A 21,500-nucleotide genomic window follows, 5' to 3' on the forward strand; every position below is an offset into this window, starting at 1 on the left:
ACCTCTTTGCTAACATTCTCTTCAGAGCTGCAGTGAAACCAGGAACCACGTGGAGAAGGCACCCACACTGAAAGTGCCTGGAGGGAACATTGGGGCTTCTTCTCAGTGTCTCTGACATAGGGTTTCACTGTCCCGGGAAAGTCTCTGCTAACACCCTGCAGAGCGCTGTGCCCAATATACAGAAACGTCTTGCGGTATCTCCTACAGGGAAAGTGCCAGGAGGGAATTGTCGAGCTTGTTCTCAGTGTCTCTGAGAATTGCTCTGATTATCTGTGTGACCTCTTTGCTAAGACTCTCCAGAGAGCCGTCCTCAAAACCAACACACATCTTGACATATCTCCCACATTGATCGCAGTGTCTCCAGAAACGGCATTCAAGGAGCCAGGACCTTTTCTCCCTACACTGTCCATTGAGTTGTCCTCAAAACCAATATACATCCTGCTATATCTCCCACATGGAAAGTGCCAGGAGGGAGAAGTGGGGATTATGTTTAGACTTTCTCGGAACTGCTTCAAATCAACTAGATATCTTTGTGCTGTAAATCTCCCAACAGCCAAACGCAAAAGCAGCAAACATCTCGCTGTATGTCCCACATCCAAAGTGCCAAGAGAGAGCTTGCTCTCCCTGTCTTTGAGTACTGTTTTCACTGTCCCGGTTACCTCTTTGCTAACATTCTCTTCAGAGCTGCAGTGAAACCAGGAACCACGTGGAGAAAGCACCCACACTGAAAGTGCCTGGAGGGAACATTGGGGCTTCTTCTCAGTGTCTCTGACATAGGGTTTCGCTGTCCCGGGAAAGTCTCTGCTAACACCGTGCAGAGCGCTGTGCCCAATATACGGAAACGTCTTGCGGTATCTCCTACAGGGAAAGTGCCAGGAGGGAATTGCGGAGCTTGTTCTCAGTGTCTCTGAGAATTGCTCTCATTATCTGTGTGACCTCTTTGCTAAGACGCTCCAGAGAGCCGTCCTCAAAACAAACACACATCTTGACATATCTCCCACATTGATCGCAGTGTCTCCAGAAACGGCATTCAAGGAGCCAGGACCTTTTCTCCCTACACTGTCCATTGAGTTGTCCTCAAAACCAATAGACATCCTGCTATATCTCCCACATGGAAAGTGCCAGGAGGGAGAAGTGGGGATTATGTTTAGACTTTCTCGGAACTGCTTCAAATCAACTAGATATCTTTGTGCTGTAAATCTCCCAACAGCCAAACGCAAAAGCAGCAAACATCTCGCTGTATGTCCCACATCCAAAGTGCCAAGAGAGAGCTTGCTCTCCCTGTCTTTGAGTACTGTTTTCACTGTCCCGGTTACCTCTTTGCTAACATTCTCTTCAGAGCTGCAGTGAAACCAGGAACCACGTGGAGAAAGCACCCACACTGAAAGTGCCTGGAGGGAACATTGGGGCTTCTTCTCAGTGTCTCTGACATAGGGTTTCACTGTCCCGGGAAAGTCTCTGCTAACACCGTGCAGAGCGCTGTGCCCAATATACAGAAACGTCTTGCGGTATCTCCTACAGGGAAAGTGCCAGGAGGGAATTGCGGAGCTTGTTCTCAGTGTCTCTGAGAATTGCTCTGATTATCTGTGTGACCTCTTTGCTAAGACTCTCCAGAGAGCCGTCCTCAAAACAAACACACATCTTGACATATCTCCCACATTGATCGCAGTGTCTCCAGAAACGGCATTCAAGGAGCCAGGACCTTTTCTCCCTACACTGTCCATTGAGTTGTCCTCAAAACCAATATACATCCTGCTATATCTCCCACATGGAAAGTGCCAGGAGGGAGAAGTGGGGATTATGTTTAGACTTTCTCGGAACTGCTTCAAATCAACTAGATATCTTTGTGCTGTAAATCTCCCAACAGCCAAACGCAAAAGCAGCAAACATCTCGCTGTATGTCCCACATCCAAAGTGCCAAGAGAGAGCTTGCTCTCCCTGTCTTTGAGTACTGTTTTCACTGTCCCGGTTACCTCTTTGCTAACATTCTCTTCAGAGCTGCAGTGAAACCAGGAACCACGTGGAGAAAGCACCCACACTGAAAGTGCCTGGAGGGAACATTGGGGCTTCTTCTCAGTGTCTCTGACATAGGGTTTCACTGTCCCGGGAAAGTCTCTGCTAACACCGTGCAGAGCGCTGTGCCCAATATACAGAAACGTCTTGCGGTATCTCCTACAGGGAAAGTGCCAGGAGGGAATTGTGGAGCTTGTTCTCAGTGTCTCTGAGAATTGCTCTGATTATCTGTGTGACCTCTTTGCTAAGACGCTCCAGAGAGACGTCCTCAAAACAAACACACATCTTGACATATCTCCCACATTGATCGCAGTGTCTCCAGAAACGGCATTCAAGGAGCCAGGAGGTTTTCTCCCTACACTGTCCATTGAGTTGTCCTCAAAACCAATAGACATCCTGCTATATCTCCCACATGGAAAGTGCCAGGAGGGAGAAGTGGGGATTATGTTTAGACTTTCTCGGAACTGCTTCAAATCAACTAGATATCTTTGTGCTGTAAATCTCCCAACAGCCAAACGCAAAAGCAGCAAACATCTCGCTGTATGTCCCACATCCAAAGTGCCAAGAGAGAGCTTGCTCTCCCTGTCTTTGAGTACTGTTTTCACTGTCCCGGTTACCTCTTTGCTAACATTCTCTTTAGAGCTGCAGTGAAACCAGGAACCACGTGGAGAAGGCACCCACACTGAAAGTGCCTGGAGGGAACATTGGGGCTTCTTCTCAGTGTCTCTGACATAGGGTTTCACTGTCCCGGGAAAGTCTCTGCTAACACCGTGCAGAGCGCTGTGCCCAATATACAGAAACGTCTTGCGGTATCTCCTACAGGGAAAGTGCCAGGAGGGAATTGCGGAGCTTGTTCTCAGTGTCTCTGAGAATTGCTCTGATTATCTGTGTGACCTCTTTGCTAAGACTCTCCAGAGAGCCGTCCTCAAAACAAACACACATCTTGACATATCTCCCACATTGATCGCAGTGTCTCCAGAAACGGCATTCAAGGAGCCAGGACCTTTTCTCCCTACACTGTCCATTGAGTTGTCCTCAAAACCAATATACATCCTGCTATATCTCCCACATGGAAAGTGCCAGGAGGGAGAAGTGGGGATTATGTTTAGACTTTCTCGGAACTGCTTCAAATCAACTAGATATCTTTGTGCTGTAAATCTCCCAACAGCCAAACGCAAAAGCAGCAAACATCTCGCTGTATGTCCCACATCCAAAGTGCCAAGAGAGAGCTTGCTCTCCCTGTCTTTGAGTACTGTTTTCACTGTCCCGGTTACCTCTTTGCTAACATTCTCTTCAGAGCTGCAGTGAAACCAGGAACCACGTGGAGAAAGCACCCACACTGAAAGTGCCTGGAGGGAACATTGGGGCTTCTTCTCAGTGTCTCTGACATAGGGTTTCACTGTCCCGGGAAAGTCTCTGCTAACACCGTGCAGAGCGCTGTGCCCAATATACAGAAACGTCTTGCGGTATCTCCTACAGGGAAAGTGCCAGGAGGGAATTGTGGAGCTTGTTCTCAGTGTCTCTGAGAATTGCTCTGATTATCTGTGTGACCTCTTTGCTAAGACGCTCCAGAGAGACGTCCTCAAAACAAACACACATCTTGACATATCTCCCACATTGATCGCAGTGTCTCCAGAAACGGCATTCAAGGAGCCAGGAGGTTTTCTCCCTACACTGTCCATTGAGTTGTCCTCAAAACCAATAGACATCCTGCTATATCTCCCACATGGAAAGTGCCAGGAGGGAGAAGTGGGGATTATGTTTAGACTTTCTCGGAACTGCTTCAAATCAACTAGATATCTTTGTGCTGTAAATCTCCCAACAGCCAAATGCAAAAGCAGCAAACATCTCGCTGTATGTCCCACATCCAAAGTGCCAAGAGAGAGCTTGCTCTCCCTGTCTTTGAGTACTGTTTTCACTGTCCCGGTTACCTCTTTGCTAACATTCTCTTTAGAGCTGCAGTGAAACCAGGAACCACGTGGAGAAGGCACCCACACTGAAAGTGCCTGGAGGGAACATTGGGGCTTCTTCTCAGTGTCTCTGACATAGGGTTTCACTGTCCCGGGAAAGTCTCTGCTAACACCGTGCAGAGCGCTGTGCCCAATATACAGAAACGTCTTGCGGTATCTCCTACAGGGAAAGTGCCAGGAGGGAATTGTGGAGCTTGTTCTCAGTGTCTCTGAGAATTGCTCTGATTATCTGTGTGACCTCTTTGCTAAGACTCTCCAGAGAGCCGTCCTCAAAACAAACACACATCTTGACATATCTCCCACATTGATCGCAGTGTCTCCAGAAACGGCATTCAAGGAGCCAGGAGGTTTTCTCCCTACACTGTCCATTGAGTTGTCCTCAAAACCAATATACATCCTGCTATATCTCCCACATGGAAAGTGCCAGGAGGGAGAAGTGGGGATTATGTTTAGACTTTCTCGGAACTGCTTCAAATCAACTAGATATCTTTGTGCTGTAAATCTCCCAACAGCCAAACGCAAAAGCAGCAAACATCTCGCTGTATGTCCCACATCCAAAGTGCCAAGAGAGAGCTTGCTCTCCCTGTCTTTGAGTACTGTTTTCACTGTCCCGGTTACCTCTTTGCTAACATTCTCTTCAGAGCTGCAGTGAAACCAGGAACCACGTGGAGAAAGCACCCACACTGAAAGTGCCTGGAGGGAACATTAGGGCTTCTTCTCAGTGTCTCTGACATAGGGTTTCACTGTCCCGGGAAAGTCTCTGCTAACACCGTGCAGAGCGCTGTGCCCAATATACAGAAACGTCTTGCGGTATCTCCTACAGGGAAAGTGCCAGGAGGGAATTGCGGAGCTTGTTCTCAGTGTCTCTGAGAATTGCTCTGATTATCTGTGTGACCTCTTTGCTAAGACTCTCCAGAGAGCCGTCCTCAAAACAAACACACATCTTGACATATCTCCCACATTGATCGCAGTGTCTCCAGAAACGGCATTCAAGGAGCCAGGAGGTTTTCTCCCTACACTGTCCATTGAGTTGTCCTCAAAACCAATATACATCCTGCTATATCTCCCACATGGAAAGTGCCAGGAGGGAGAAGTGGGGATTATGTTTAGACTTTCTCGGAACTGCTTCAAATCAACTAGATATCTTTGTGCTGTAAATCTCCCAACAGCCAAACGCAAAAGCAGCAAACATCTCGCTGTATGTCCCACATCCAAAGTGCCAAGAGAGAGCTTGCTCTCCCTGTCTTTGAGTACTGTTTTCACTGTCCCGGTTACCTCTTTGCTAACATTCTCTTCAGAGCTGCAGTGAAACCAGGAACCACGTGGAGAAGGCACCCACACTGAAAGTGCCTGGAGGGAACATTGGGGCTTCTTCTCAGTGTCTCTGACATAGGGTTTCACTGTCCCGGGAAAGTCTCTGCTAACACCGTGCAGAGCGCTGTGCCCAATATACAGAAACGTCTTGCGGTATCTCCTACAGGGAAAGTGCCAGGAGGGAATTGTGGAGCTTGTTCTCAGTGTCTCTGAGAATTGCTCTGATTATCTGTGTGACCTCTTTGCTAAGACTCTCCAGAGAGCCGTCCTCAAAACAAACACACATCTTGACATATCTCCCACATTGATTGCAGTGTCTCCAGAAACGGCATTCAAGGAGCCAGGAGGTTTTCTCCCTACACTGTCCATTGAGTTGTCCTCAAAACCAATCTACATCCTGCTATATCTCCCACATGGAAAGTGCCAGGAGGGAGAAGTGGGGATTATGTTTAGACTTTCTCGGAACTGCTTCAAATCAACTAGATATCTTTGTGCTGTAAATCTCCCAACAGCCAAACGCAAAAGCAGCAAACATCTCGCTGTATGTCCCACATCCAAAGTGCCAAGAGAGAGCTTGCTCTCCCTGTCTTTGAGTACTGTTTTCACTGTCCCGGTTACCTCTTTGCTAACATTCTCTTCAGAGCTGCATTGAAACCAGGAACCATGTGGAGAAGGCACCCACACTGAAAGTGCCTGGAGGGAACATTGGGGCTTCTTCTCAGTGTCTCTGACATAGGGTTTCACTGTCCCGGGAAAGTCTCTGCTAACACCGTGCAGAGCGCTGTGCCCAATATACAGAAACGTCTTGCGGTATCTCCTACAGGGAAAGTGCCAGGAGGGAATTGTGGAGCTTGTTCTCAGTGTCTCTGAGAATTGCTCTGATTATCTGTGTGACCTCTTTGCTAAGACTCTCCAGAGAGCCGTCCTCAAAACAAACACACATCTTGACATATCTCCCACATTGATCGCAGTGTCTCCAGAAACGGCATTCAAGGAGCCAGGAGGTTTTCTCCCTACACTGTCCATTGAGTTGTCCTCAAAACCAATAGACATCCTGCTATATCTCCCACATGGAAAGTGCCAGGAGGGAGAAGTGGGGATTATGTTTAGACTTTCTCGGAACTGCTTCAAATCAACTAGATATCTTTGTGCTGTAAATCTCCCAACAGCCAAACGCAAAAGCAGCAAACATCTCGCTGTATGTCCCACATCCAAAGTGCCAAGAGAGAGCTTGCTCTCCCTGTCTTTGAGTACTGTTTTCACTGTCCCGGTTACCTCTTTGCTAACATTCTCTTCAGAGCTGCAGTGAAACCAGGAACCCCGTGGAGAAAGCACCCACACTGAAAGTGCCTGGAGGGAACATTGGGGCTTCTTCTCAGTGTCTCTGACATAGGGTTTCACTGTCCCGGGAAAGTCTCTGCTAACACCGTGCAGAGCGCTGTGCCCAATATACAGAAACGTCTTGCGGTATCTCCTACAGGGAAAGTGCCAGGAGGGAATTGTGGAGCTTGTTCTCAGTGTCTCTGAGAATTGCTCTGATTATCCCTGTGACCTCTTTGCTAAGACTCTCCAGAGAGCCGTCCTCAAAACAAACACACATCTTGACATATCTCCCACATTGATCGCAGTGTCTCCAGAAACGGCATTCAAGGAGCCAGGAGGTTTTCTCCCTACACTGTCCATTGAGTTGTCCTCAAAACCAATAGACATCCTGCTATATCTCCCACATGGAAAGTGCCAGGAGGGAGAAGTGGGGATTATGTTTAGACTTTCTCGGAACTGCTTCAAATCAACTAGATATCTTTGTGCTGTAAATCTCCCAACAGCCAAACGCAAAAGCAGCAAACATCTCGCTGTATGTCCCACATCCAAAGTGCCAAGAGAGAGCTTGCTCTCCCTGTCTTTGAGTACTGTTTTCACTGTCCCGGTTACCTCTTTGCTAACATTCTCTTCAGAGCTGCAGTGAAACCAGGAACCACGTGGAGAAGGCACCCACACTGAAAGTGCCTGGAGGGAACATTGGGGCTTCTTCTCAGTGTCTCTGACATAGGGTTTCACTGTCCCGGGAAAGTCTCTGCTAACACCCTGCAGAGCGCTGTGCCCAATATACAGAAACGTCTTGCGGTATCTCCTACAGGGAAAGTGCCAGGAGGGAATTGTGGAGCTTGTTCTCAGTGTCTCTGAGAATTGCTCTGATTATCTGTGTGACCTCTTTGCTAAGACTCTCCAGAGAGCCGTCCTCAAAACCAACACACATCTTGACATATCTCCCACATTGATCGCAGTGTCTCCAGAAACGGCATTCAAGGAGCCAGGACCTTTTCTCCCTACACTGTCCATTGAGTTGTCCTCAAAACCAATATACATCCTGCTATATCTCCCACATGGAAAGTGCCAGGAGGGAGAAGTGGGGATTATGTTTAGACTTTCTCGGAACTGCTTCAAATCAACTAGATATCTTTGTGCTGTAAATCTCCCAACAGCCAAACGCAAAAGCAGCAAACATCTCGCTGTATGTCCCACATCCAAAGTGCCAAGAGAGAGCTTGCTCTCCCTGTCTTTGAGTACTGTTTTCACTGTCCCGGTTACCTCTTTGCTAACATTCTCTTCAGAGCTGCAGTGAAACCAGGAACCACGTGGAGAAAGCACCCACACTGAAAGTGCCTGGAGGGAACATTGGGGCTTCTTCTCAGTGTCTCTGACATAGGGTTTCGCTGTCCCGGGAAAGTCTCTGCTAACACCGTGCAGAGCGCTGTGCCCAATATACGGAAACGTCTTGCGGTATCTCCTACAGGGAAAGTGCCAGGAGGGAATTGCGGAGCTTGTTCTCAGTGTCTCTGAGAATTGCTCTGATTATCTGTGTGACCTCTTTGCTAAGACTCTCCAGAGAGCCGTCCTCAAAACCAACACACATCTTGACATATCTCCCACATTGATCGCAGTGTCTCCAGAAACGGCATTCAAGGAGCCAGGACCTTTTCTCCCTACACTGTCCATTGAGTTGTCCTCAAAACCAATAGACATCCTGCTATATCTCCCACATGGAAAGTGCCAGGAGGGAGAAGTGGGGATTATGTTTAGACTTTCTCGGAACTGCTTCAAATCAACTAGATATCTTTGTGCTGTAAATCTCCCAACAGCCAAACGCAAAAGCAGCAAACATCTCGCTGTATGTCCCACATCCAAAGTGCCAAGAGAGAGCTTGCTCTCCCTGTCTTTGAGTACTGTTTTCACTGTCCCGGTTACCTCTTTGCTAACATTCTCTTCAGAGCTGCAGTGAAACCAGGAACCACGTGGAGAAGGCACCCACACTGAAAGTGCCTGGAGGGAACATTGGGGCTTCTTCTCAGTGTCTCTGACATAGGGTTTCACTGTCCCGGGAAAGTCTCTGCTAACACCGTGCAGAGCGCTGTGCCCAATATACAGAAACGTCTTGCGGTATCTCCTACAGGGAAAGTGCCAGGAGGGAATTGTGGAGCTTGTTCTCAGTGTCTCTGAGAATTGCTCTGATTATCTGTGTGACCTCTTTGCTAAGACGCTCCAGAGAGCCGTCCTCAAAACAAACACACATCTTGACATATCTCCCACATTGATTGCAGTGTCTCCAGAAACGGCATTCAAGGAGCCAGGAGGTTTTCTCCCTACACTGTCCATTGAGTTGTCCTCAAAACCAATATACATCCTGCTATATCTCCCACATGGAAAGTGCCAGGAGGGAGAAGTGGGGATTATGTTTAGACTTTCTCGGAACTGCTTCAAATCAACTAGATATCTTTGTGCTGTAAATCTCCCAACAGCCAAACGCAAAAGCAGCAAACATCTCGCTGTATGTCCCACATCCAAAGTGCCAAGAGAGAGCTTGCTCTCCCTGTCTTTGAGTACTGTTTTCACTGTCCCGGTTACCTCTTTGCTAACATTCTCTTCAGAGCTGCAGTGAAACCAGGAACCACGTGGAGAAAGCACCCACACTGAAAGTGCCTGGAGGGAACATTGGGGCTTCTTCTCAGTGTCTCTGACATAGGGTTTCACTGTCCCGGGAAAGTCTCTGCTAACACCCTGCAGAGCGCTGTGCCCAATATACAGAAACGTCTTGCGGTATCTCCTACAGGGAAAGTGCCAGGAGGGAATTGTGGAGCTTGTTCTCAGTGTCTCTGAGAATTGCTCTGATTATCTGTGTGACCTCTTTGCTAAGACGCTCCAGAGAGACGTCCTCAAAACAAACACACATCTTGACATATCTCCCACATTGATCGCAGTGTCTCCAGAAACGGCATTCAAGGAGCCAGGAGGTTTTCTCCCTACACTGTCCATTGAGTTGTCCTCAAAACCAATATACATCCTGCTATATCTCCCACATGGAAAGTGCCAGGAGGGAGAAGTGGGGATTATGTTTAGACTTTCTCGGAACTGCTTCAAATCAACTAGACATCTTTGTGCTGTAAATCTCCCAACAGCCAAATGCAAAAGCAGCAAACATCTCGCTGTATGTCCCACATCCAAAGTGCCAAGAGAGAGCTTGCTCTCCCTGTCTTTGAGTACTGTTTTCACTGTCCCGGTTACCTCTTTGCTAACATTCTCTTTAGAGCTGCAGTGAAACCAGGAACCACGTGGAGAAGGCACCCACACTGAAAGTGCCTGGAGGGAACATTGGGGCTTCTTCTCAGTGTCTCTGACATAGGGTTTCACTGTCCCGGGAAAGTCTCTGCTAACACCGTGCAGAGCGCTGTGCCCAATATACAGAAACGTCTTGCGGTATCTCCTACAGGGAAAGTGCCAGGAGGGAATTGTGGAGCTTGTTCTCAGTGTCTCTGAGAATTGCTCTGATTATCTGTGTGACCTCTTTGCTAAGACTCTCCAGAGAGCCGTCCTCAAAACAAACACACATCTTGACATATCTCCCACATTGATCGCAGTGTCTCCAGAAACGGCATTCAAGGAGCCAGGAGGTTTTCTCCCTACACTGTCCATTGAGTTGTCCTCAAAACCAATATACATCCTGCTATATCTCCCACATGGAAAGTGCCAGGAGGGAGAAGTGGGGATTATGTTTAGACTTTCTCGGAACTGCTTCAAATCAACTAGATATCTTTGTGCTGTAAATCTCCCAACAGCCAAACGCAAAAGCAGCAAACATCTCGCTGTATGTCCCACATCCAAAGTGCCAAGAGAGAGCTTGCTCTCCCTGTCTTTGAGTACTGTTTTCACTGTCCCGGTTACCTCTTTGCTAACATTCTCTTCAGAGCTGCAGTGAAACCAGGAACCACGTGGAGAAAGCACCCACACTGAAAGTGCCTGGAGGGAACATTGGGGCTTCTTCTCAGTGTCTCTGACATAGGGTTTCACTGTCCCGGGAAAGTCTCTGCTAACACCCTGCAGAGCGCTGTGCCCAATATACAGAAACGTCTTGCGGTATCTCCTACAGGGAAAGTGCCAGGAGGGAATTGTGGAGCTTGTTCTCAGTGTCTCTGAGAATTGCTCTGATTATCTGTGTGACCTCTTTGCTAAGACGCTCCAGAGAGACGTCCTCAAAACAAACACACATCTTGACATATCTCCCACATTGATCGCAGTGTCTCCAGAAACGGCATTCAAGGAGCCAGGAGGTTTTCTCCCTACACTGTCCATTGAGTTGTCCTCAAAACCAATAGACATCCTGCTATATCTCCCACATGGGAAGTGCCAGGAGGGAGAAGTGGGGATTATGTTTAGACTTTCTCGGAACTGCTTCAAATCAACTAGATATCTTTGTGCTGTAAATCTCCCAACAGCCAAATGCAAAAGCAGCAAACATCTCGCTGTATGTCCCACATCCAAAGTGCCAAGAGAGAGCTTGCTCTCCCTGTCTTTGAGTACTGTTTTCACTGTCCCGGTTACCTCTTTGCTAACATTCTCTTTAGAGCTGCAGTGAAACCAGGAACCACGTGGAGAAGGCACCCACACTGAAAGTGCCTGGAGGGAACATTGGGGCTTCTTCTCAGTGTCTCTGACATAGGGTCTCACTGTCCCGGGAAAGTCTCTGCTAACACCCTGCAGAGCGCTGTGCCCAATATACAGAAACGTCTTGCGGTATCTCCTACAGGGAAAGTGCCAGGAGGGAATTGTGGAGCTTGTTCTCAGTGTCTCTGAGAATTGCTCTGATTATCTGTGTGACCTCTTTGCTAAGACTCTCCAGAGAGCCGTCCTCAAAACCAACACACATCTTGACATATCTCCCACATTGATCGCAGTGTCTCCAGAAACGGCATTCAAGGAGCCAGGACCTTTTCTCCCTACACTGTCCATTGAGTTGTCCTCAAAACCAATATACATCCTGCTATATCTCCCACATGGAAAGTGCCAGGAGGGAGAAGTGGGGATTATGTTTAGACTTTCTCGGAACTGCTTCAAATCAACTAGATATCTTTGTGCTGTAAATCTCCCAACAGCCAAACGCAAAAGCAGCAAACATCTCGCTGTATGTCCCACATCCAAAGTGCCAAGAGAGAGCTTGCTCTCCCTGTCTTTGAGTACTGTTTTCACTGTCCCGGTTACCTCTTTGCTAACATTCTCTTCAGAGCTGCAGTGAAACCAGGAACCACGTGGAGAAAGCACCCACACTGAAAGTGCCTGGAGGGAACATTGGGGCTTCTTCTCAGTGTCTCTGACATAGGGTTTCGCTGTCCCGGGAAAGTCTCTGCTAACACCGTGCAGAGCGCTGTGCCCAATATACGGAAACGTCTTGCGGTATCTCCTACAGGGAAAGTGCCAGGAGGGAATTGCGGAGCTTGTTCTCAGTGTCTCTGAGAATTGCTCTCATTATCTGTGTGACCTCTTTGCTAAGACTCTCCAGAGAGCCGTCCTCAAAACAAACACACATCTTGACATATCTCCCACATTGATCGCAGTGTCTCCAGAAACGGCATTCAAGGAGCCAGGACCTTTTCTCCCTACACTGTCCATTGAGTTGTCCTCAAAACCAATAGACATCCTGCTATATCTCCCACATGGAAAGTGCCAGGAGGGAGAAGTGGGGATTATGTTTAGACTTTCTCGGAACTGCTTCAAATCAACTAGATATCTTTGTGCTGTAAATCTCCCAACAGCCAAACGCAAAAGCAGCAAACATCTCGCTGTATGTCCCACATCCAAAGTGCCAAGAGAGAGCTTGCTCTCCCTGTCTTTGAGTACTGTTTTCACTGTCCCGGTTACCTCTTTGCTAACATTCTCTTCAGAGCTGCAGTGAAACCAGGAACCACGTGGAGAAGGCACCCACACTGAAAGTGCCTGGAGGGAACATTGGGGCTTCTTCTCAGTGTCTCTGACATAGGGTTTCACTGTCCCGGGAAAGTCTCTGCTAACACCCTGCAGAGCGCTGTGCCCAATATACAGAAACGTCTTGCGGTATCTCCTACAGGGAAAGTGCCAGGAGGGAATTGTGGAGCTTGTTCTCAGTGTCTCTGAGAATTGCTCTGATTATCTGTGTGACCTCTTTGCTAAGACGCTCCAGAGAGCCGTCCTCAAAACAAACACACATCTTGACATATCTCCCACATTGATTGCAGTGTCTCCAGAAACGGCATTCAAGGAGCCAGGACCTTTTCTCCCTACACTGTCCATTGAGTTGTCCTCAAAACCAATAGACATCCTGCTATATCTCCCACATGGAAAGTGCCAGGAGGGAGAAGTGGGGATTATGTTTAGACTTTCTCGGAACTGCTTCAAATCAACTAGATATCTTTGTGCTGTAAATCTCCCAACAGCCAAACGCAAAAGCAGCAAACATCTCGCTGTATGTCCCACATCCAAAGTGCCAAGAGAGAGCTTGCTCTCCCTGTCTTTGAGTACTGTTTTCACTGTCCCGGTTACCTCTTTGCTAACATTCTCTTCAGAGCTGCAGTGAAACCAGGAACCACGTGGAGAAAGCACCCACACTGAAAGTGCCTGGAGGGAACATTGGGGCTTCTTCTCAGTGTCTCTGACATAGGGTTTCACTGTCCCGGGAAAGTCTCTGCTAACACCCTGCAGAGCGCTGTGCCCAATATACAGAAACGTCTTGCGGTATCTCCTACAGGGAAAGTGCCAGGAGGGAATTGTGGAGCTTGTTCTCAGTGTCTCTGAGAATTGCTCTGATTATCTGTGTGACCTCTTTGCTAAGACGCTCCAGAGAGACGTCCTCAAAACAAACACACATCTTGACATATCTCCCACATTGATCGCAGTGTCTCCAGAAACGGCATTCAAGGAGCCAGGAGGTTTTCTCCCTACACTGTCCATTGAGTTGTCCTCAAAACCAATATACATCCTGCTATATCTCCCACATGGAAAGTGCCAGGAGGGAGAAGTGGGGATTATGTTTAGACTTTCTCGGAACTGCTTCAAATCAACTAGATATCTTTGTGCTGTAAATCTCCCAACAGCCAAATGCAAAAGCAGCAAACATCTCGCTGTATGTCCCACATCCAAAGTGCCAAGAGAGAGCTTGCTCTCCCTGTCTTTGAGTACTGTTTTCACTGTCCCGGTTACCTCTTTGCTAACATTCTCTTCAGAGCTGCAGTGAAACCAGGAACCACGTGGAGAAAGCACCCACACTGAAAGTGCCTGGAGGGAACATTGGGGCTTCTTCTCAGTGTCTCTGACATAGGGTCTCACTGTCCCGGGAAAGTCTCTGCTAACACCGTGCAGAGCGCTGTGCCCAATATACAGAAACGTCTTGCGGTATCTCCTACAGGGAAAGTGCCAGGAGGGAATTGCGGAGCTTGTTCTCAGTGTCTCTGAGAATTGCTCTGATTATCTGTGTGACCTCTTTGCTAAGACTCTCCAGAGAGCCGTCCTCAAAACAAACACACATCTTGACATATCTCCCACATTGATCGCAGTGTCTCCAGAAACGGCATTCAAGGAGCCAGGAGATTTCTCCCTACACTGTCCATTGAGTTGTCCTCAAAACCAATATACATCCTGCTATATCTCCCACATGGAAAGTGCCAGGAGGGAGAAGTGGGGCTTATGTTTAGACTTTCTCGGAACTGCTTCAAATCAACTAGATATCTTTGTGCTGTAAATCTCCCAACAGCCAAACGCAAAAGCAGCAAACATCTCGCTGTATGTCCCACATCCAAAGTGCCAAGAGAGAGCTTGCTCTCCCTGTCTTTGAGTACTGTTTTCACTGTCCCGGTTACCTCTTTGCTAACATTCTCTTCAGAGCTGCAGTGAAACCAGGAACCACGTGGAGAAAGCACCCACACTGAAAGTGCCTGGAGGGAACATTGGGGCTTCTTCTCAGTGTCTCTGACATAGGGTTTCACTGTCCCGGGAAAGTCTCTGCTAACACCCTGCAGAGCGCTGTGCCCAATATACAGAAACGTCTTGCGGTATCTCCTACAGGGAAAGTGCCAGGAGGGAATTGTGGAGCTTGTTCTCAGTGTCTCTGAGAATTGCTCTGATTATCTGTGTGACCTCTTTGCTAAGACGCTCCAGAGAGACGTCCTCAAAACAAACACACATCTTGACATATCTCCCACATTGATCGCAGTGTCTCCAGAAACGGCATTCAAGGAGCCAGGAGGTTTTCTCCCTACACTGTCCATTGAGTTGTCCTCAAAACCAATAGACATCCTGCTATATCTCCCACATGGAAAGTGCCAGGAGGGAGAAGTGGGGATTATGTTTAGACTTTCTCGGAACTGCTTCAAATCAACTAGATATCTTTGTGCTGTAAATCTCCCAACAGCCAAATGCAAAAGCAGCAAACATCTCGCTGTATGTCCCACATCCAAAGTGCCAAGAGAGAGCTTGCTCTCCCTGTCTTTGAGTACTGTTTTCACTGTCCCGGTTACCTCTTTGCTAACATTCTCTTTAGAGCTGCAGTGAAACCAGGAACCACGTGGAGAAAGCACCCACACTGAAAGTGCCTGGAGGGAACATTGGGGCTTCTTCTCAGTGTCTCTGACATAGGGTTTCACTGTCCCGGGAAAGTCTCTGCTAACACCGTGCAGAGCGCTGTGCCCAATATACAGAAACGTCTTGCGGTATCTCCTACAGGGAAAGTGCCAGGAGGGAATTGTGGAGCTTGTTCTCAGTGTCTCTGAGAATTGCTCTGATTATCTGTGTGACCTCTTTGCTAAGACTCTCCAGAGAGCCGTCCTCAAAACAAACACACATCTTGACATATCTCCCACATTGATCGCAGTGTCTCCAGAAACGGCATTCAAGGAGCCAGGAGGTTTTCTCCCTACACTGTCCATTGAGTTGTCCTCAAAACCAATATACATCCTGCTATATCTCCCACATGGAAAGTGCCAGGAGGGAGAAGTGGGGATTATGTTTAGACTTTCTCGGAACTGCTTCAAATCAACTAGATATCTTTGTGCTGTAAATCTCCCAACAGCCAAACGCAAAAGCAGCAAACATCTCGCTGTATGTCCCGCATCCAAAGTGCCAAGAGAGAGCTTGCTCTCCCTGTCTTTGAGTACTGTTTTCACTGTCCCGGTTACCTCTTTGCTAACATTCTCTTCAGAGCTGCAGTGAAACCAGGAACCACGTGGAGAAAGCACCCACACTGAAAGTGCCTGGAGGGAACATTGGGGCTTCTTCTCAGTGTCTCTGACATAGGGTCTCACTGTCCCGGGAAAGTCTCTGCTAACACCGTGCAGAGCGCTGTGCCCAATATACAGAAACGTCTTGCGGTATCTCCTACAGGGAAAGTGCCAGGAGGGAATTGCGGAGCTTGTTCTCAGTGTCTCTGAGAATTGCTCTGATTATCTGTGTGACCTCTTTGCTAAGACTCTCCAGAGAGCCGTCCTCAAAACAAACACACATCTTGACATATCTCCCACATTGATCGCAGTGTCTCCAGAAACGGCATTCAAGGAGCCAGGAGATTTCTCCCTACACTGTCCATTGAGTTGTCCTCAAAACCAATATACATCCTGCTATATCTCCCACATGGAAAGTGCCAGGAGGGAGAAGTGGGGCTTATGTTTAGACTTTCTCGGAACTGCTTCAAATCAACTAGATATCTTTGTGCTGTAAATCTCCCAACAGCCAAACGCAAAAGCAGCAAACATCTCGCTGTATGTCCCACATCCAAAGTGCCAAGAGAGAGCTTGCTCTCCCTGTCTTTGAGTACTGTTTTCACTGTCCCGGTTACCTCTTTGCTAACATTCTCTTCAGAGCTGCAGTGAAACCAGGAACCACGTGGAGAAGGCACCCACACTGAAAGTGCCTGGAGGGAACATTGGGGCTTCTTCTCAGTGTCTCTGACATAGGGTTTCACTGTCCCGGGGAAGTCTCTGCTAACACCGTGCAGAGCGCTGTGCCCAATATACAGAAACGTCTTGCGGTATCTCCTACAGGGAAAGTGCCAGGAGGGAATTGTGGAGCTTGTTCTCAGTGTCTCTGAGAATTGCTCTGATTATCTGTGTGACCTCTTTGCTAAGACTCTCCAGAGAGACGTCCTCAAAACCAACACACATCTTGACATATCTCCCACATTGATCGCAGTGTCTCCAGAAACGGCATTCAAGGAGCCAGGAGGTTTTCTCCCTACACTGTCCATTGAGTTGTCCTCAAAACCAATAGACATCCTGCTATATCTCCCACATGGAAAGTGCCAGGAGGGAGAAGTGGGGATTATGTTTAGACTTTCTCGGAACTGCTTCAAATCAACTAGATATCTTTGTGCTGTAAATCTCCCAACAGCCAAACGCAAAAGCAGCAAACATCTCGCTGTATGTCCCACATCCAAAGTGCCAAGAGAGAGCTTGCTCTCCCTGTCTTTGAGTACTGTTTTCACTGTCCCGGTTACCTCTTTGCTAACGTTCTCTTCAGAGCCGCAGTGAAACCAGGAACCACGTGGAGAAGGCACCCACACTGAAAGTGCCTGGAGGGAACATTGGGGCTTCTTCTCAGTGTCTCTGACATAGGGTTTCACTGTCCCGGGAAAGTCTCTGCTAACACCCTGCAGAGCGCTGTGCCCAATATACAGAAACGTCTTGCGGTATCTCCTACAGGGAAAGTGCCAGGAGGGAATTGTGGAGCTTGTTCTCAGTGTCTCTGAGAATTGCTCTGATTATCCCTGTGACCTCTTTGCTAAGACTCTCCAGAGAGACGTCCTCAAAACAAACACACATCTTGACATATCTCCCACATTGATCGCAGTGTCTCCAGAAACGGCATTCAAGGAGCCAGGACCTTTTCTCCCTACACTGTCCATTGAGTTGTCCTCAAAACCAATATACATCCTGCTATATCTCCCACATGGAAAGTGCCAGGAGGGAGAAGTGGGGATTATGTTTAGACTTTCTCGGAACTGCTTCAAATCAACTAGATATCTTTGTGCTGTAAATCTCCCAACAGCCAAACGCAAAAGCAGCAAACATCTCGCTGTATGTCCCACATCCAAAGTGCCAAGAGAGAGCTTGCTCTCCCTGTCTTTGAGTACTGTTTTCACTGTCCCGGTTACCTCTTTGCTAACATTCTCTTCAGAGCTGCAGTGAAACCAGGAACCACGTGGAGAAGGCACCCACACTGAAAGTGCCTGGAGGGAACATTGGGGCTTCTTCTCAGTGTCTCTGACATAGGGTTTCACTGTCCCGGGAAAGTCTCTGCTAACACCGTGCAGAGCGCTGTGCCCAATGTACAGAAACGTCTTGCGGTATCTCCTACAGGGAAAGTGCCAGGAGGGAATTGTGGAGCTTGTTCTCAGTGTCTCTGAGAATTGCTCTGATTATCCCTGTGACCTCTTTGCTAAGACTCTCCAGAGAGACGTCCTCAAAACAAACACACATCTTGACATATCTCCCACATTGATCGCAGTGTCTCCAGAATCGGCATTCAAGGAGCCAGGACCTTTTCTCCCTACACTGTCCATTGAGTTGTCCTCAAAACCAATATACATCCTGCTATATCTCCCACATGGAAAGTGCCAGGAGGGAGAAGTGGGGATTATGTTTAGACTTTCTCGGAACTGCTTCAAATCAACTAGATATCTTTGTGCTGTAAATCTCCCAACAGCCAAACGCAAAAGCAGCAAACATCTCGCTGTATGTCCCACATCCAAAGTGCCAAGAGAGAGCTTGCTCTCCCTGTCTTTGAGTACTGTTTTCACTGTCCCGGTTACCTCTTTGCTAACGTTCTCTTCAGAGCCGCAGTGAAACCAGGAACCACGTGGAGAAGGCACCCACACTGAAAGTGCCTGGAGGGAACATTGGGGCTTCTTCTCAGTGTCTCTGACATAGGGTTTCACTGTCCCGGGAAAGTCTCTGCTAACACCGTGCAGAGCGCTGTGCCCAATGTACAGAAACGTCTTGCGGTATCTCCTACAGGGAAAGTGCCAGGAGGGAATTGTCGAGCTTGTTCTCAGTGTCTCTGAGAATTGCTCTGATTATCTGTGTGACCTCTTTGCTAAGACTCTCCAGAGAGCCGTCCTCAAAACAAACACACATCTTGACATATCTCCCACATTGATCGCAGTGTCTCCAGAAACGGCATTCAAGGAGCCAGGACCTTTTCTCCCTACACTGTCCATTGAGTTGTCCTCAAAACCAATATACATCCTGCTATATCTCCCACATGGAAAGTGCCAGGAGGGAGAAGTGGGGATTATGTTTAGACTTTCTCGGAACTGCTTCAAATCAACTAGATATCTTTGTGCTGTAAATCTCCCAACAGCCAAACGCAGAAGCAGCAAACATCTCGCTGTATGTCCCACATCCAAAGTGCCAAGAGAGAGCTTGCTCTCCCTGTCTTTGAGTACTGTTTTCACTGTCCCGGTTACCTCTTTGCTAACGTTCTCTTCAGAGCCGCAGTGAAACCAGGAACCACGTGGAGAAGGCACCCACACTGAAAGTGCCTGGAGGGAACATTGGGGCTTCTTCTCAGTGTCTCTGACATAGGGTTTCACTGTCCCGGGAAAGTCTCTGCTAACACCGTGCAGAGCGCTGTGCCCAATGTACAGAAACGTCTTGCGGTATCTCCTACAGGGAAAGTGCCAGGAGGGAATTGTGGAGCTTGTTCTCAGTGTCTCTGAGAATTGCTCTGATTATCCCTGTGACCTCTTTGCTAAGACTCTCCAGAGAGCCGTCCTCAAAACAAACACACATCTTGACATATCTCCCACATTGATCGCAGTGTCTCCAGAAACGGCATTCAAGGAGCCAGGACCTTTTCTCCCTACACTGTCCATTGAGTTGTCCTCAAAACCAATCTACATCCTGCTATATCTCCCACATGGAAAGTGCCAGGAGGGAGAAGTGGGGATTATGTTTAGACTTTCTCGGAACTGCTTCAAATCAACTAGATATCTTTGTGCTGTAAATCTCCCAACAGCCAAACGCAAAAGCAGCAAACATCTCGCTGTATGTCCCACATCCAAAGTGCCAAGAGAGACCTTGCTCTCCCTGTCTTTGAGTACTGTTTTCACTGTCCCGGTTACCTCTTTGCTAACGTTCTCTTCAGAGCCGCAGTGAAACCAGGAACCACGTGGAGAAGGCACCCACACTGAAAGTGCCTGGAGGGAACATTGGGGCTTCTTCTCAGTGTCTCTGACATAGGGTTTCACTGTCCCGGGAAAGTCTCTGCTAACACCGTGCAGAGCGCTGTGCCCAATGTACAGAAACGTCTTGCGGTATCTCCTACAGGGAAAGTGCCAGGAGGGAATTGTGGAGCTTGTTCTCAGTGTCTCTGAGAATTGCTCTGATTATCTGTGTGACCTCTTTGCTAAGACTCTCCAGAGAGCCGTCCTCAAAACAAACACACATCTTGACATATCTCCCACATTGATCGCAGTGTCTCCAGAAACGGCATTCAAGGAGCCAGGACCTTTTCTCCCTACACTGTCCATTGAGTTGTCCTCAAAACCAATATACATCCTGCTATATCTCCCACATGGAAAGTGCCAGGAGGGAGAAGTGGGGATTATGTTTAGACTTTCTCGGAACTGCTTCAAATCAACTAGATATCTTTGTGCTGTAAATCTCCCAACAGCCAAACGCAGAAGCAGCAAACATCTCGCTGTATGTCCCACATCCAAAGTGCCAAGAGAGAGCTTGCTCTCCCTGTCTTTGAGTACTGTTTTCACTGTCCCGGTTACCTCTTTGCTAACGTTCTCTTCAGAGCCGCAGTGAAACCAGGAACCACGTGGAGAAGGCACCCACACTGAAAGTGCCTGGAGGGAACATTGGGGCTTCTTCTCAGTGTCTCTGACATAGGGTTTCACTGTCCCGGGAAAGTCTCTGCTAACACCGTGCAGAGCGCTGTGCCCAATGTACAGAAACGTCTTGCGGTATCTCCTACAGGGAAAGTGCCAGGAGGGAATTGTGGAGCTTGTTCTCAGTGTCTCTGAGAATTGCTCTGATTATCTGTGTGACCTCTTTGCTAAGACTCTCCAGAGAGCCGTCCTCAAAACAAACACACATCTTGACATATCTCCCACATTGATCGCAGTGTCTCCAGAAACGGCATTCAAGGAGCCAGGACCTTTTCTCCCTACACTGTCCATTGAGTTGTCCTCAAAACCAATATACATCCTGCTATATCTCCCACATGGAAAGTGCCAGGAGGGAGAAGTGGGGATTATGTTTAGACTTTCTCGGAACTGCTTCAAATCAACTAGATATCTTTGTGCTGTAAATCTCCCAACAGCCAAACGCAAAAGCAGCAAACATCTCGCTGTATGTCCCACATCCAAAGTGCCAAGAGAGAGCTTGCTCTCCCTGTCTTTGAGTACTGTTTTCACTGTCCCGGTTACCTCTTTGCTAACGTTCTCTTCAGAGCCGCAGTGAAACCAGGAACCACGTGGAGAAGGCACCCACACTGAAAGTGCCTGGAGGGAACATTGGGGCTTCTTCTCAGTGTCTCTGACATAGGGTTTCACTGTCCCGGGAAAGTCTCTGCTAACACCCTGCAGAGCGCTGTGCCCAATATACAGAAACGTCTTGCGGTATCTCCTACAGGGAAAGTGCCAGGAGGGAATTGTGGAGCTTGTTCTCAGTGTCTCTGAGAATTGCTCTGATTATCCCTGTGACCTCTTTGCTAAGACTCTCCAGAGAGACGTCCTCAAAACAAACACACATCTTGACATATCTCCCACATTGATCGCAGTGTCTCCAGAAACGGCATTCAAGGAGCCAGGACCTTTTCTCCCTACACTGTCCATTGAGTTGTCCTCAAAACCAATCTACATCCTGCTATATCTCCCACATGGAAAGTGCCAGGAGGGAGAAG

This window comes from Larus michahellis, unplaced genomic scaffold, assembly GCF_964199755.1.
Source record: "Larus michahellis unplaced genomic scaffold, bLarMic1.1 SCAFFOLD_57, whole genome shotgun sequence".
NCBI classification, from domain to species: Eukaryota; Metazoa; Chordata; class Aves; order Charadriiformes; family Laridae; genus Larus; species Larus michahellis.